Source organism: Pseudophryne corroboree, chromosome 5, assembly GCF_028390025.1.
Source record: "Pseudophryne corroboree isolate aPseCor3 chromosome 5, aPseCor3.hap2, whole genome shotgun sequence".
NCBI classification, from domain to species: domain Eukaryota; kingdom Metazoa; phylum Chordata; class Amphibia; order Anura; family Myobatrachidae; genus Pseudophryne; species Pseudophryne corroboree.
Window position 1 is genome coordinate 595,546,761 of NC_086448.1, and position 13,557 is coordinate 595,560,317.

Sequence of the window (13,557 nt, forward strand, 5' to 3'; positions counted from 1 at the left end):
ATGCATATGAGTGAGGAATCTAAGTTAAGCAAAGATCGTGATCAATAATAGAGCACTGGCTCCAATAGTAAATTTGTGCTTTCACTATGTCACAACACTGGAAGCTATTTTAAGCAAAGATTGGAAAGATCAGTGCCTTCCTTAGAGAGGAAGTTCACTAAAATTCCCAATTTGAAATTATATTCAGTTCTTAAGAAAAGTAACATGTTAGCTCTAGCTGGGGACTGTGGGTTCAAAACCCAATTGGTTGCTTCTCATTAAGTCTCATATACACCTTTGAGAATCCAATTGGATCTTTCAGCCTATTTGGTATGAAGGCAATGATTTTATGCTTCTGACCAAAAATGTAAAATGTACATAAAATATAAACCATTCACAATGGATAGAGAATCTTGTTGATTTGACAACATGAATCATGCTAGGTTAAATATATCTCCTATTACTGTTTCCATCTTCAGGTTACAAACATATGCAAGACAACAATAAGCTTAAAAAAAATGTTCTCACAAAAAGGATTCATATTATACCTGTTTATAGCTAAGGCCCAGTGGCCCATCAGCCTCCTTAACTGGGGTTTGTGGATTCAAGTCCCACCTGAGGTGCGTTTCTATAATTCTCATATATGTCTTTGGAACTCAGGCTGATGTTTACGCTTCAAACATTTTTGTATGTAGCAATCTTTAAGATAAATTGGCCTGATTGCAAAGGTCATGTGCATATGAGTGAGGAATCTAAGTAAAGCAAAGATCCTGATCAATAATAGAGGATTGGCTCCAATAGTAATGTTGTGCTATCACTATGTCACAACAATCAAAGCTATTTTAAGCAAAGATTGGTAAGATCAGTGCCTTACTTAGACAGGACATTTACTAAAATGCCCACATTTAAATTATGTTTAGTACTTCTGAAAAATAACATGTTAGCTCCAGCTGGGGTTTGTGGGTTCAAGAATTAACTGGGTTGCTTCTCTTTAAGTCTCATCTACACCTTTGGAAAACCCATTGGATCTTTCAGCCTATTTGGCATGAAGGTAATGATCTTATGCTTCTGACCAAATATGTAAAATGTCCATAAAATGTAAACCATTCACAATGGATAGAGAATCTTTTTGAATTGAGAACATGAAACATGCTAGGTCAGATATATCTGCTATTATAGTTTCCATCTTCAGGTTACAAAGATATGCAAGATAGCAATAAGCTTTAAAAAAAATGTACTCACAAACAGGTTTCACAATATTCTAGAGATGAGCTGGTTCGGTTCCCTGAGAACTGAACCCCCCTGAACTTTACTACCCGAGCCTAGATCCGAAACAGGCTTTTATTTTTCCACCTGACTCAGAAACCAGTATGAGGAAAAATGTAATTATCCCGCTGTTGGATTCTCGCGGGTTTTGAATTCCATATGAGGAGCCGCGCGTCACTGCCATTTTCAATACAGCATTGGAGAGTGTAGAGAGAGGACGTGTCTCCGTCCTCAGTGTCCTGCATCAGTTCAGTGGTAGTGGCTTGTGCTGTATCAGTCCATTCACAGTGGTGGTGTCCTCTGCTGCCATATGTCCAATGCTACTGTATAAGTCCAGTCTGGTAGTGCTGTGTTGTGCTGCATCAGTTGAGTGGTGATGTCTTGTGCTTTATCAGTCCAGTCACAGTGGTGGTGTCATCTGCTGCCATATGTCCAGTGCTGATGTATAAGTCCAGTTCAGTGGTGCTGTGTTGTGCTGCATCAGTTCACTGAATGAATCTTGTGCTGCATTAGTCCATTCACAGTGTGTCGTGTCCTTGGCTGCCATATGTCCAGTACTGCTGTATAAGTCCAGTCCATTGCAATTGTGCTGTGTTGTGCTACATCAGTACAGTGGTAGTGTCTTGTGCTGCATCAGTCCAGACACAGTGGTGGTGTCCTCTACTGCCATATTTCCATTGCTGCTGTATAAGTCCAGTCCAGTGGTGTTGTGTTGTGCTGCATCAGTCCAGTGGTGGTGTCTTGTGCTGCATCAGTCCAGTTTTAGTTGTGGTGTCCTCTTATGCCATATGTCCAGTGCTGTTGTATAAGTTCAGTCCAGTTGTGCTGTGTTGTGCTGCATCAGTTCTGTGGTGGTGTATTGTACTGCATCAGTCCAGTCACAATGGTGGTGTCCTCTACTGCCATTTGTCCAGTGCTGCTGTATAAGTCCAGTCCATTGCAGTGTTGCTGTGTTTACTGCTGTATATGTCCAGTGATACTGCCATATATGTCCAGGGATACTGCCATTTATGTCTAGTGGTACTGCCATATAATTCCAGTGGTAATGCCGTATAATACCAGAGATACTTCCGTATAATTCCATTGGTACTGACGTATAAATCCAGTCCAGTGATACTTCCGTATATGTCCAGTGGTACTGCCGTATAATTCCAGTTGTACTGCCATATAATTCCAGTGAAACTTCGGGATATGTCCAGTGGTACTGCCATATAATTCCAGCGGTATTGGTATATAAAACCAGTCCAGTGATACTGCAGTATATGTCCAGTGGTACTGCCATATAATTCCAGTGATACTGCCGTATATGTCCAGTGGTCATGCAGTATAAATCCAGTGGTACTGGCATATAAATCCAGTCCAGTGATGCTGCCATATATATCCAGTGGTACAGCCGTATAATTCCAGTGTTACTGGAATATAATTCCAGCAATACTGCCGTATATGTCCAGTGGTACTGCCGTATAATTCCAGTGGTACTGCTGTATAATTCCAGTAATACTGCCGTATATGTCCAGTGGTACTGCTGTATAATTCCAGCTGTACTGGTATATAAATCCAGTCCAGTGATACTGCTGTATATGCCCAGTGGTACTGCCATATAATTCCAGTGATACTGCTGTATATGTCCTGTGGTAATGCCGAATAAATCCAGTGGTACTGTCGTATAAATCTAGTCCAGTGGTACTGCCATATAAATCCAGTGATACTGCCTTATATGTCCAGTGGTACTGCTATATAAATCCAGTGGTACTGTCGTAGAAACCCAGTCCAGTGATACTGCCGTATATGTCCATTGGTACTGTCACATAATTCCAGTGATACTGCCATATAATTCCAGTGGTACTTGCGTATAAATCCAGTGGTACTTGCTTATAAATCCAGTCCAGTGATACTGCCGTATATGTCCAGTTGTACTCCCATATAATTTCAGTGATACTGCCGTATATGTCCAGTGATACTGCTGTATATGTCCAGTGGTACTGGATTAGAAATCCAGTCCAGTGATACTGCCGTATATGTCCAGTGATACTGCCGTATATGTCCAGCGGTACTGCCGTATAAATCCAGTGATACTGCCATATATGCCCTGTGGTACTGCCATATAAATCCAGTGATACTGCCTTAATTGTCCATTGGTACTGCCATATAAAGCCAGTGGTATTGGCGTATAAATCCAGTCCAGTGAATCTGCAATATATGTCCTGTGGTACTGCCGTTTAAATCCAGTGATACTGCTGTATAAATTTAGTGGTACTGGCATATAAATCCAGTTTAGTGATACTGCCGAATATGTCCAGTGGTACTGCTGTATAATTCCAGTGATACTGCTATATAATTCCAGTGGTACTGGCATATAAGTCCAGTAATACTGCTGTATAATTCCAGTGGTACTGCCGTATAAGTCCAGTGATACTGCCGTATAAATCCAGTCCACTAGTACTACCGTATAAATCCAGTGGTACTGCCATATATGTTTAGTGGTACTGCCATATAAATCCAGTTGTAATGTCGTATAAATCCAGTCCAGTGATACTGCCATATATGTCCAGTGGTACTGCCATATATTTCCAGTGATACTGCTGTATAATTCCAGTGATACTGCTGTGTAAGTCCAGTGATATTGCCGTATAAATGCAGTCCACTGGTACTGCCGTATAAATCCAGTGGTACTGCCATATAATTCCAGTGATACTGCCGGAAAATTCCAGTGATACTGTTATGTAATTCCAATGGTACTGGCATATAAATCCAGTGATACTGCCATATAAATCCAATCCAGTGGTACTGCCGTTTAATTCCAGTGATACTGCTATATAATTCCAATGGTACTAGTGTATAAGTCCAGTGATACTGCTGTATAAATCTAGTCCAGTGGTACTGCCATATAAGTCCAGTGGTACTGCTGTATAATTCCAGTGATACTGCCATATAAGTCCAGTAGTACTGGCATATATGTCCAGTGATACTGTTGTATAAATCCAGTCCAGTGGTACTGGTGTATAAGTCCAGTGGTACTACCGTATAATTTCAGTGTTACTGCCATATAATTCCAGTGATACTGTCATATTATTCCAGTGATAATGCCGTATAATTCCAATGGTACTGCTGTATAGGTCCAGTCCAGTGGTGCTGCCATATAAGTTCAGTGGTGCTGTCCTGTGCTGTATATTATTTACTCCAAATAAAGGGTTTATTAATACTTAATACAAATAATTTTCACACGGTTTGCCCTGTGTAGTGTAGAGATACACTCTCCCGTACCGCATATTGTTATATAACTCCAGAAAAATAATGGAGAACAAAAATTTGGAGGATAAAATAGTGAAAGATGAAGAACCACTTCCTCCTAGTGCTTAAGCTGCTGCCACTAGTCATGACATACATGATTAAATGCCATCAATGTCATCTGCCAAGGCCAATGCCCAGTGTGATAGTAGCGGGCATGTAAAATCCAAAAAGCCAAAGTTCAGTAAAAAGACACTAAAAAATTAATTGAAATGGTCTGAGGAGAAACATAAACTTGCCAATATGCCATTTATGACACCAAGTGACAAGGAACGGCTAAGGTCCTGGCCTATGTTCATGACTAGTGGTTCAGCTTCACATGACGATGGAATCCCTCATCTTCCCACTATAATAATAATTAGAGTTAAGCTGGGAAAAGCACAGCAAAGAACTGTGCATTCTAAGATGGTATCACAAATCCCCAAGGAGACAAGTGTGTTGGCGGTAACAATGCCTGACCTTCCCAAAACTTGGTGGGAAGAGGTGGCTCCTTCCACCATTTGCACACCCTCTGCAAGTGCAGGAAGTAGGACCAGTAGTCCAGTTTCTGATATTCAAAGATGTCAACAGGATGAGGAAATGGGTGTTGCTGGCGCTGAGGAGGAAGTTGATGATGAGGATTCTGATGGTGATGTGGTTTGTTTTATGTGAGATGAATAAGCCCATTGTGATGCCTGGCCAAAATACCAAAAAAGCCACCTCTTTGGTGTGGAATTGCTTCTACACAAATCCGGACAACAGGTGCCAAGCCATGTGTAGCCTCTGCCAATCTGTAATAATTAGGGGTAAGGACTTTAAACACCTATGAACATCCTGTCTTATACATCACCTGCTGCGCATTCATCAGAAGTCAGTGTCAAGTTGTGAAACTTTAGGTAAGTGCGTAAGCAGCCCACTGACACCTAAATCCCTTCTTCCTCCTGTACCCAAGCTCCTGCAAGCCACACCACCAACTCCCTCAATGTCAACTTCCTCCTCAGTCAGGGACATCAGTAGTCCTGCAAGTCATGTCACTGGCAAGACTGAGGAGTCCTCTCCTAACCAGGAATACTGCAGAGGATCCTTGAGTCTACTGCTGCTGTTGCTGCCGCTGCTGCTGTTGTTGCTGCAGGGAGTCAATCGTCATCCCAGAGTGGAAGTCGGAAGACCACTTGTACTACTTCCAGTAAGCAATTGACTGCCCAACAGTCCTTTGTGAGTAAGATGAAATATGACAGCAGTCATCCTGTTGCAAAGTGGTTAACTGAGGCATTGACAGCTATGTTGGTGTGAGACGTGCATCCGGTATATGCCATTAGTTTAGTGGGACTTAGAAAATTAATGGAGGTTGTGTCCCCCCGGTACCAAATCCCATCTAGGTTCCACTTCACTAGGCAGGCAATACCGAGAATGTACAGAGATGTCAGAAAAGTGTCCTCAGTGTCCTGCAAAATGCAGTTGTACTCAGTGTCCACTTAACTACGAACATGCGGACAAGTGGAACAGGGAAGACTAAGGACTATGTGACAGCCCTTTGGGTAGATGTATTGCCTCCCGCATCAAAAACAGCAGTGGCTTCAGTAACAGCATCTCGCAAATTCCAACTCGTTCCTAGGCAGGCTATGCTATGTATCACTGCTTTCCGTAAGAGGCACACCGCTGACAACCTCTTACGAAAACTGAGGGACATCACCGCACAATGGCTTATCCCAATTAGACTCTTCTGGGGATTTGTGATGTTGGACAATGCCACCAATATTGTGCGTGCATTACATCTGGGCAAATTCCAGCACGTCCCATGTTTTGCACATACAATTAATTTGGTGGTGCAGAATGTTTTGAAAAATGACAGGGGCATATAGGAGATGCTGTCAGTGGCCAGAAAAATTGCTGGCCACTTTTGACATTCAGCTATTGCGTGCCAAAGACTGGAGCATTAGCAAACCCTCCTGAACCTGCCCTCTCATCACTTGAAGCAAGAGGTGGTAACGAGGTGGAATTCAACACTATATGGGGGTCTTTCCAAGTTGATCGTAGCTGTGCTAAATTTAGCACAGCTACGATCTTCTTCCCTGACATGCGGGGGGACGCCTAGCACAGAGCTAGTTCGCCCCACATGTCAGTCCGGCCCCCCCACGCAGAAGTGCAAAGGCATCGCACAGCGGCGATGCCTTTGCACTTCAAGGGTAGCTCTCGGCCAGTGCAGCTTTAGCGCGCTGGCCGGAAGCTAGTCATCGCTCCCCGGCCCGCAGCAGCTGCGTGTGATGTCATGCACACGCAGCCTGTGATGTCATGCACACGCAGCCCGTGATGTCATGCAGCCCGTTCAGGCTGGCCACGCTGGTGTTGGCTGGACCAAACCCACAAAACGGCGGCCAAACGCCACTGTTCTGCCACCTCCCGCCAAGCGATCACCTCTGCCTGTCAATCAGGCAGAGGCAATCGCATCCCTGCTACGGCCTACGGCCATCTGGCATGGCATGCGCAGTAGGGACCTGTTCGTTAAAACGCAGTGAGCGAATGGGTCAGAATGACCCTCCATGTTTTAGAGGATGGAGGAGCAGCAAAAGGCCATTCAAGCCTATACATCTACCTACATCTCAAGCACAGTGGAGAATAATTTCCATCTTGGGCAAGGTTCTCCAACCCTTCAAACTTGCCACACGAGAAATTAGTTCAGACACTGCCAGCTTGAGTCAGGTCATTCCCCTCATCAGGATTTTGCAGAAGCAGCTAGAGAAATTGAAGGAAAATCTAAAATGGAGCGATTCCGCAAAGTATGTGTGACTTGTGGATGAAGCCCTTCATTTGCTTTGCCACGATTCAAGGGTGTTGAAATCAGAGCACTAGATTTTGGCCACAATGCTCGATCCTAGGTTTAAAGCCTCTGTTGTATCTCTCTTTCCACCAAACACAAGTCTGCAGAGGTTCAAAGACCTGCTGGTGAGAAAATTGTCAACTCAAGCGGAACGTGACCCGTCAACATCTCCTCCTTCATTTTCTCCAGCAACCGGGGCTGTGAGGAAAAGGATACGATTTCTGAGCCCACCCACTGGTGGTGATGCAGGGCAGTCAAGAGCAAGTGCTGACATCTGTTCCAGACTGAAGGACCTGCCAATGATTACTGACATGTCGTCTACTGTCAGTGCATATGATTCTGTCACCATTGAAAGAATGGTGGAGGATTATATGAGTGACAGCATCCAAGTAGGCATTTCAGACAGTCATTATGTATACTGGCAGGAAAAAGAGGCAATTTGGATGCCCTTGCACAAACTGGCTTTATTTTACCTGAGTTGCCCCCTCCAGTGTGTACTCTGAAAGAGTTTTTAGTGCAGCCGGTAACCTTGTCAGCAATTGGCGTAGTGGCATAGGAGGTTACTTCCACAAAATTTAGAGAAGATGGTGTTCATCAAAATGAATTAGAAATTCCTCCAGGAAGACCTTTACCGGAAATTGCCTCCAGAAAGAACACAGGGACCTGTGATGGTGGATTCCAGTGGGGACAAATTAATACTCTGTGAGAAGGAGGAAGTACACATTAAAAGGGGTGAGGAATCAGAAGATAATGTCGATATATTGCCTCTGTAGAGCCAGTGTGTGCAAGGAGAGATTGATTGTTTCTTTTTTGGTGGGGGCCCAAACAAACCAGTCATTTAAACCATAGTCGTGTGACAGACCCTGTCGCTGAAATGATTGGTTTGTTAAAGTGTGCATGTCCTGTTTATACAACATAAGGGTGGGTGGGAGGGCCCAAGGACAATTCCATCTTGCACCTCTTTTTCTTCTTTGCATCATGTGCTGTTTGGGGACTAGTTTTTTAAAGTGACATACTGTCTGACACTGCCATACAACTCCTGGGGTACTGATGTATAAGTCCAGGGGTACTGCCGTATAGGTCCAGTTCAATGGTGCTGTCTTGTGCTGCATCAGTCCAGTGGTGTTGTCTTATGCTGCATTAGTCCAGTGGTGGTGTCATGTGCTGTATATTATTTACTCCAAATAAAAGGGATATATACATGACATATTATTATCCAAATTTATTTTTACAGGGTTTGCCCTGTCTGTTGTAGGGGTACGCTCGCCTGTGCTACATATTATTATTATTATAGCTCCAAATAAAAGGGTTATTATTAATCAAATTAATTTTACAGGCTTTGTTGTGTGTTTGTGCTTTAGGGGTGTGCTCTCCTGTGCCACCAAAATTGTGCGTGTATTACATCTGGGCAAATACCATCACACCCCATGTTGTTTGTGCTACACACTTGTGCCGCTTAGTTTAGTCATACAGCCACCAAATTGCACCTCTTTTTCTTCTTTGCATCATGTTTTGTTTGGGGCCTATTTTTTAAATCTGCCATCCTCTCTGCCACTGCAGTGCCACTCCTAGATGGGCCAGGTGTTTGTGCTGCACACTTGTGTCGCTTAGCTTAGTCATCCATCCACCTCTTTGCAACCTTTTGTCCTAGACACAATATTGTGAGGTGTTCAGAATAGACTGTAAATGAGTGGAAATGAATGTTATTGAGGTTAGTAATACCGTAGGATCAAAATTACCTCCAAATTCTGTGATTTTAACTGTTTTTATGGTTTTTTTTTCAATCATCCAGTTCCAAAACTAAAACACGAAAGGGTGGTTTTGGCAAAACCAATCCAGATACAAAACACGAGCATGGTACCAGAACCAAAACCAAAACACATAACACAAAAAGTGCCCGCCGCACATCTCTACATTTTACCTGTTGGTAGCTGAGGCCCAGTGGCCTAATGGATAAGGCATCAGCCTCCAGAGCTGGGTTGCTTCTCTTTAATTTGCATCTACATCTTTGGAAGTCAGTTTGACCCTTTACTTTTTGATTATTTTCGTACATAGCAATCATTAAGCCTGATTGCAAAGATCCTAATCAATAACAGAGGCTTGCTCCAATAGTAATGTTGTGCTTTCACTATATCACAACAATGGAAGCTATTTTAAGCAAAGATTGGAAAGATCAGTGCCTTCCTTAGAAAGGAAGTTCACCAAAATGCCCCATTTTGGACATCCGGTTCCGGCGCTGCATGGAGTAGATGCTCTCTTTTGTGGCTCTGTTACCTCCTGCCACTAACCCTTCATATTGCCCATCCAGGTGTCCGGCTCTCCTTCATGGACAGGTTTTTGGCCCCAAACATGCAGGGCAAAGCCTCCCATGCTAAACATGAGGCTGCTCATGGCTTCACATAAAAGATGGCTTCCACAGCATCTCTGGCTTTCTGGAGCTCTGGTGGCAGACACCCCGGCTGACTGACAGGATCCCCTTCTTCCTGACTCTGAAGCCTCTGCTGAGGATAAGACTACAGGGAGCGCACTACTCCCTCATCCCCCTCCTCATCCCCCTCACTCACTCCCTCATCCCCCTCCTCACAATGTCATATAAGGACATTGTCAGGGCTGTAAAGGAGACTGTACATCCTATGTTCCTGGAACAAGCACAATCACATGCTGCATTTTCCTAAAATCTCCTATCTTCTTCAGATGCTACCTGTCCAACCCCCCAACATGACTTAACATTGTGTGACCAAATGTTCTCTCAATTCTTGTGGAACCATAAGAAGTCAAGAATCTCCCTTACCAAACTCAAACTTCCCCACAAGGATGGTGTTCTTGCTGTCCTCGACCTCTTAGCCTTCTTTCGAGCCGTGAATTTCAGGTACATATTGACTGGTTACTGGGCACCTCCTCTTATGTTAATTGTGCTTTTGAATAAGCCCTCATGCATCATTATGATCTTCGGGCTCTTCTCCACACTCCCAAGTGTCAGGTTTCTGGTTTTATCTGTTCCCAGAGGGGGCACTTGTGGGTCAGGGCTGATGCGATGTATAAAACAAGGAGGCTTGATTAAAGTCCTGTGCATAAGCACTGGTATTTATTGTGTCACAGAGGTCACAGAGTAGTTGGAAACAGATGGGATGATATACAATGGATAGTTACTTGGAAGCCAATAATAACAGAAACTGAAGCATGGATAATAACTGGTACAACTGATAGTAGTAACAATGAACGGTAACTGAGTCCAAAGGAAATGTATATTCAAAAGTCACTGGTAACAGAAATAGGTAATAATTATAACTTGAATAGCTGGATGCAAAACAGTACTGTAGTAATAATTGAAGAAAAGCAGAACTCCAGTATTTTGTAAAAGCACACAATCTCTATAACACAGAAATACTTTGGCCTTGCACGGCCCAGGCAGGAGACAGTGCTACTCAGCAAGAGTGTAAAATGCTAGATACAATGCACAGGATGAAATGCTGTTAATTAGGTGCACAGGTTTAGCAGAGAGTAACACCTGAGGAAAGTCTCTTACTGCAGATGGAAGTAGTGATCTGTGGCTGGAGTCTGAAGCATGTTGGAATCTGAAGCAGGCTGTAGGAATGAAGACTGAAAACATGAACGATGAAAGGTACAACAGGGGATCCACTTGGAGACAGGTACACGGGAACCAGGAGCACTAGTACACCGAGTGTGACTCGTTGTCCGAGGCCCTGAGACTGAGACAGGAACTGGAGTTTATACCCCTTGGTCTGTAATGATTGGATGTTGCATCTCTGTGAGAACACACCCCGCTGGATTGGGTGTTCAGATCAGCTGTGAGTTAGATGGAGCTAATGATTCATCAGGAGAGTAATTCTGCAATGCACTGCTGATTGCTGGCTGGGCTCAGTAGTGCAACGGGAGTAAATGCTGTTAACTAGAAGCAATGTGTACTCCAGGCTGCTGACTGAAACCAGTAGTTTACCAAATGATAGTACTGGGTGGGTGGAGCACAGTGAGCTGTAGGCTGCAGGAGACTGAAGATTGGAACTGGAACTGGAATGGAACTGGAACTACTGGGACCTGTAGGTCCAATTCACAGGGGATACTCTGAAGACAGAGGACTGAAGCCAGGAGACGCCTGTTCACAGGATGTGATGCGATGGAGAATGCAGATTCCTGACACCAATGCCCTGCTTCCACCTGTAGCATGTATGAATATGCTTTTCTGGGACACCTACATCTCATGGTGGGCTATCAATAAAGCATTATATAGGAACCCTAAATATTCCCCTTTCATCTCTTTGTGTGGGAACCCCTGTTTTTCCCCATCTCTGGACAATAACAGATTTCTTGTCTGAAAGTCTAAGGGTATTGATATTATTAGGGATGTGTTTGATACTGGTGGGGCTGTTGTGTCTTTGGCAGACTTATCTGAGTGACATGTTGTGCTCCCATCTGATTTTTAAATGTTTCTTCAAGTTCACCATTATGTGCAATCTTTACCTATTCCCCAAGTGCATGAGCGGAGGAATGATCCTTTGTCCCCTCTTTTACTGAAACAAAAACATTTTTCCTATAAAACTCACTGGTTATATCCGGACCTGCTCCTATGTAAAGCTGATGTCCTCTGGCCTTCTATGATCTCTAGATGGTCTATAGATTGATCCTGGACTCTGATCAAGGATTGCTTCATCTCCCATCTTCCTTCTGTCCTGAAGGCCCTACACTCAGCCCAGCTCCAGGAGATCCATGTTAGTTTTCTCCACTGAGCTTATATTGCCCCTATGATTGTAAAACAGAATGTAGGTTTAAAAATTGTATGTCTATGAATCACTCTTCTATCAGAGCCACAGTATCCAGTGAGACCAGATCTGAGCAACCTTTTGCACGTCACTTTGTGGAATTTAAACATTGTGTCACTGGTGTATTTATAATGGGTGCAGTGTGTGTGGCGCACACAGGCCCTCGGGGGTCCAGGGGGGCCCACAGCGCACACCCTGCACCATTAATTGAAATACTTAACCTCCGGAGACCCTGCCAAAATCACTTGGAAAATGACGCGGCTCCATTTTGCCAGTGATTCGCGGATGCACAGTAGGAAAATCACTGGGGAAATGGCCACTGCGCATGCGCTGTAGACTCTAGGACAGCGATAGGGTCCCCTAGGGACCCTAGTGCCCAGTGCCTACACAGCGCTGCCGGCTAGAGAGAAGGGGGCCATAGAGGATGCTGGGGTCCACTTCAGTACCATGGGGTTTAGACGGTTCCGCAGGAGCCATGGGCACTTTAAGACTTTTCCAGAGTGTGAACTGGCCCCTCCCTCTATGCCCCTCCTCCATACCTCAATTTAGAAAATGTGCCCAGGCAGACTGGTTGCACTCTAGTGGAGCTCTACTGAGTTTCACTAAAAGACTTTATGTTAGATTTATTATTTTCAAGGAGACTGCTGGCAACAGTCTCCCTGCTTCATGGAACTTAGGGGGAAGAAGTAGGAACCAACTTCCTAAAGAGTTTCACTGTTCTACTTCTTGCTGACAGGACACCATTAGCTCCTGAAGGGTACTGAACCCTATCTGCGGCTATACGCTCACTCCCACAGCACGCCGTCACCCCCTAACAGAGCCAGAAGTCAGAAGACACGTGAGTATTATTACCGGAGATCTGCAAGAGGGACCTCCGGTCATCGTGACGGCTCAAGGTACTGCACAGCGAGCGGGAACGCTGCGCGGACATGCTATCCATACACAGCACACAGCAGGGTGCGGGGGACGCCCTGGGCAGCATGAAAACCTACACCGACTGGCAAAAAGGTAGCATATTGGGCCATGGCACAATCCTACACCCCTGCCAGTATAAATATTACCTCATGTTTTCTGAGGGGAAACGTGCCATTGCAGGGGGCGGGGCTTTCCTCCTCAGTCAGCCAGTGTTGCTCAACGCCATTTTCTCCAGGCAAGCCGCAGGGAGAAGACACGCTGGCCCTCCTCCACATCTGAATCAAGTATCAGGGTGCATATTAGGGGGGGCAGAGTGAAAAGTGGTGCTTAAATTGGCATATAAAAGTGCTAAAGGTCTACAGCGATACACAGCGATTTTTTACATTGGCGCTGAGTTGTGAACTGGCAAGTCCCTTCTGTGTCCTTCTGACAGATTTACTGTGGGTCTGTCCCCTAACAGCCCCGGAGTGTCTGTTGTGTGATTGTGCACGTGTGTGACATGTCTGGGCAGGGAGCTCTTCCCCTGAGGGAGCC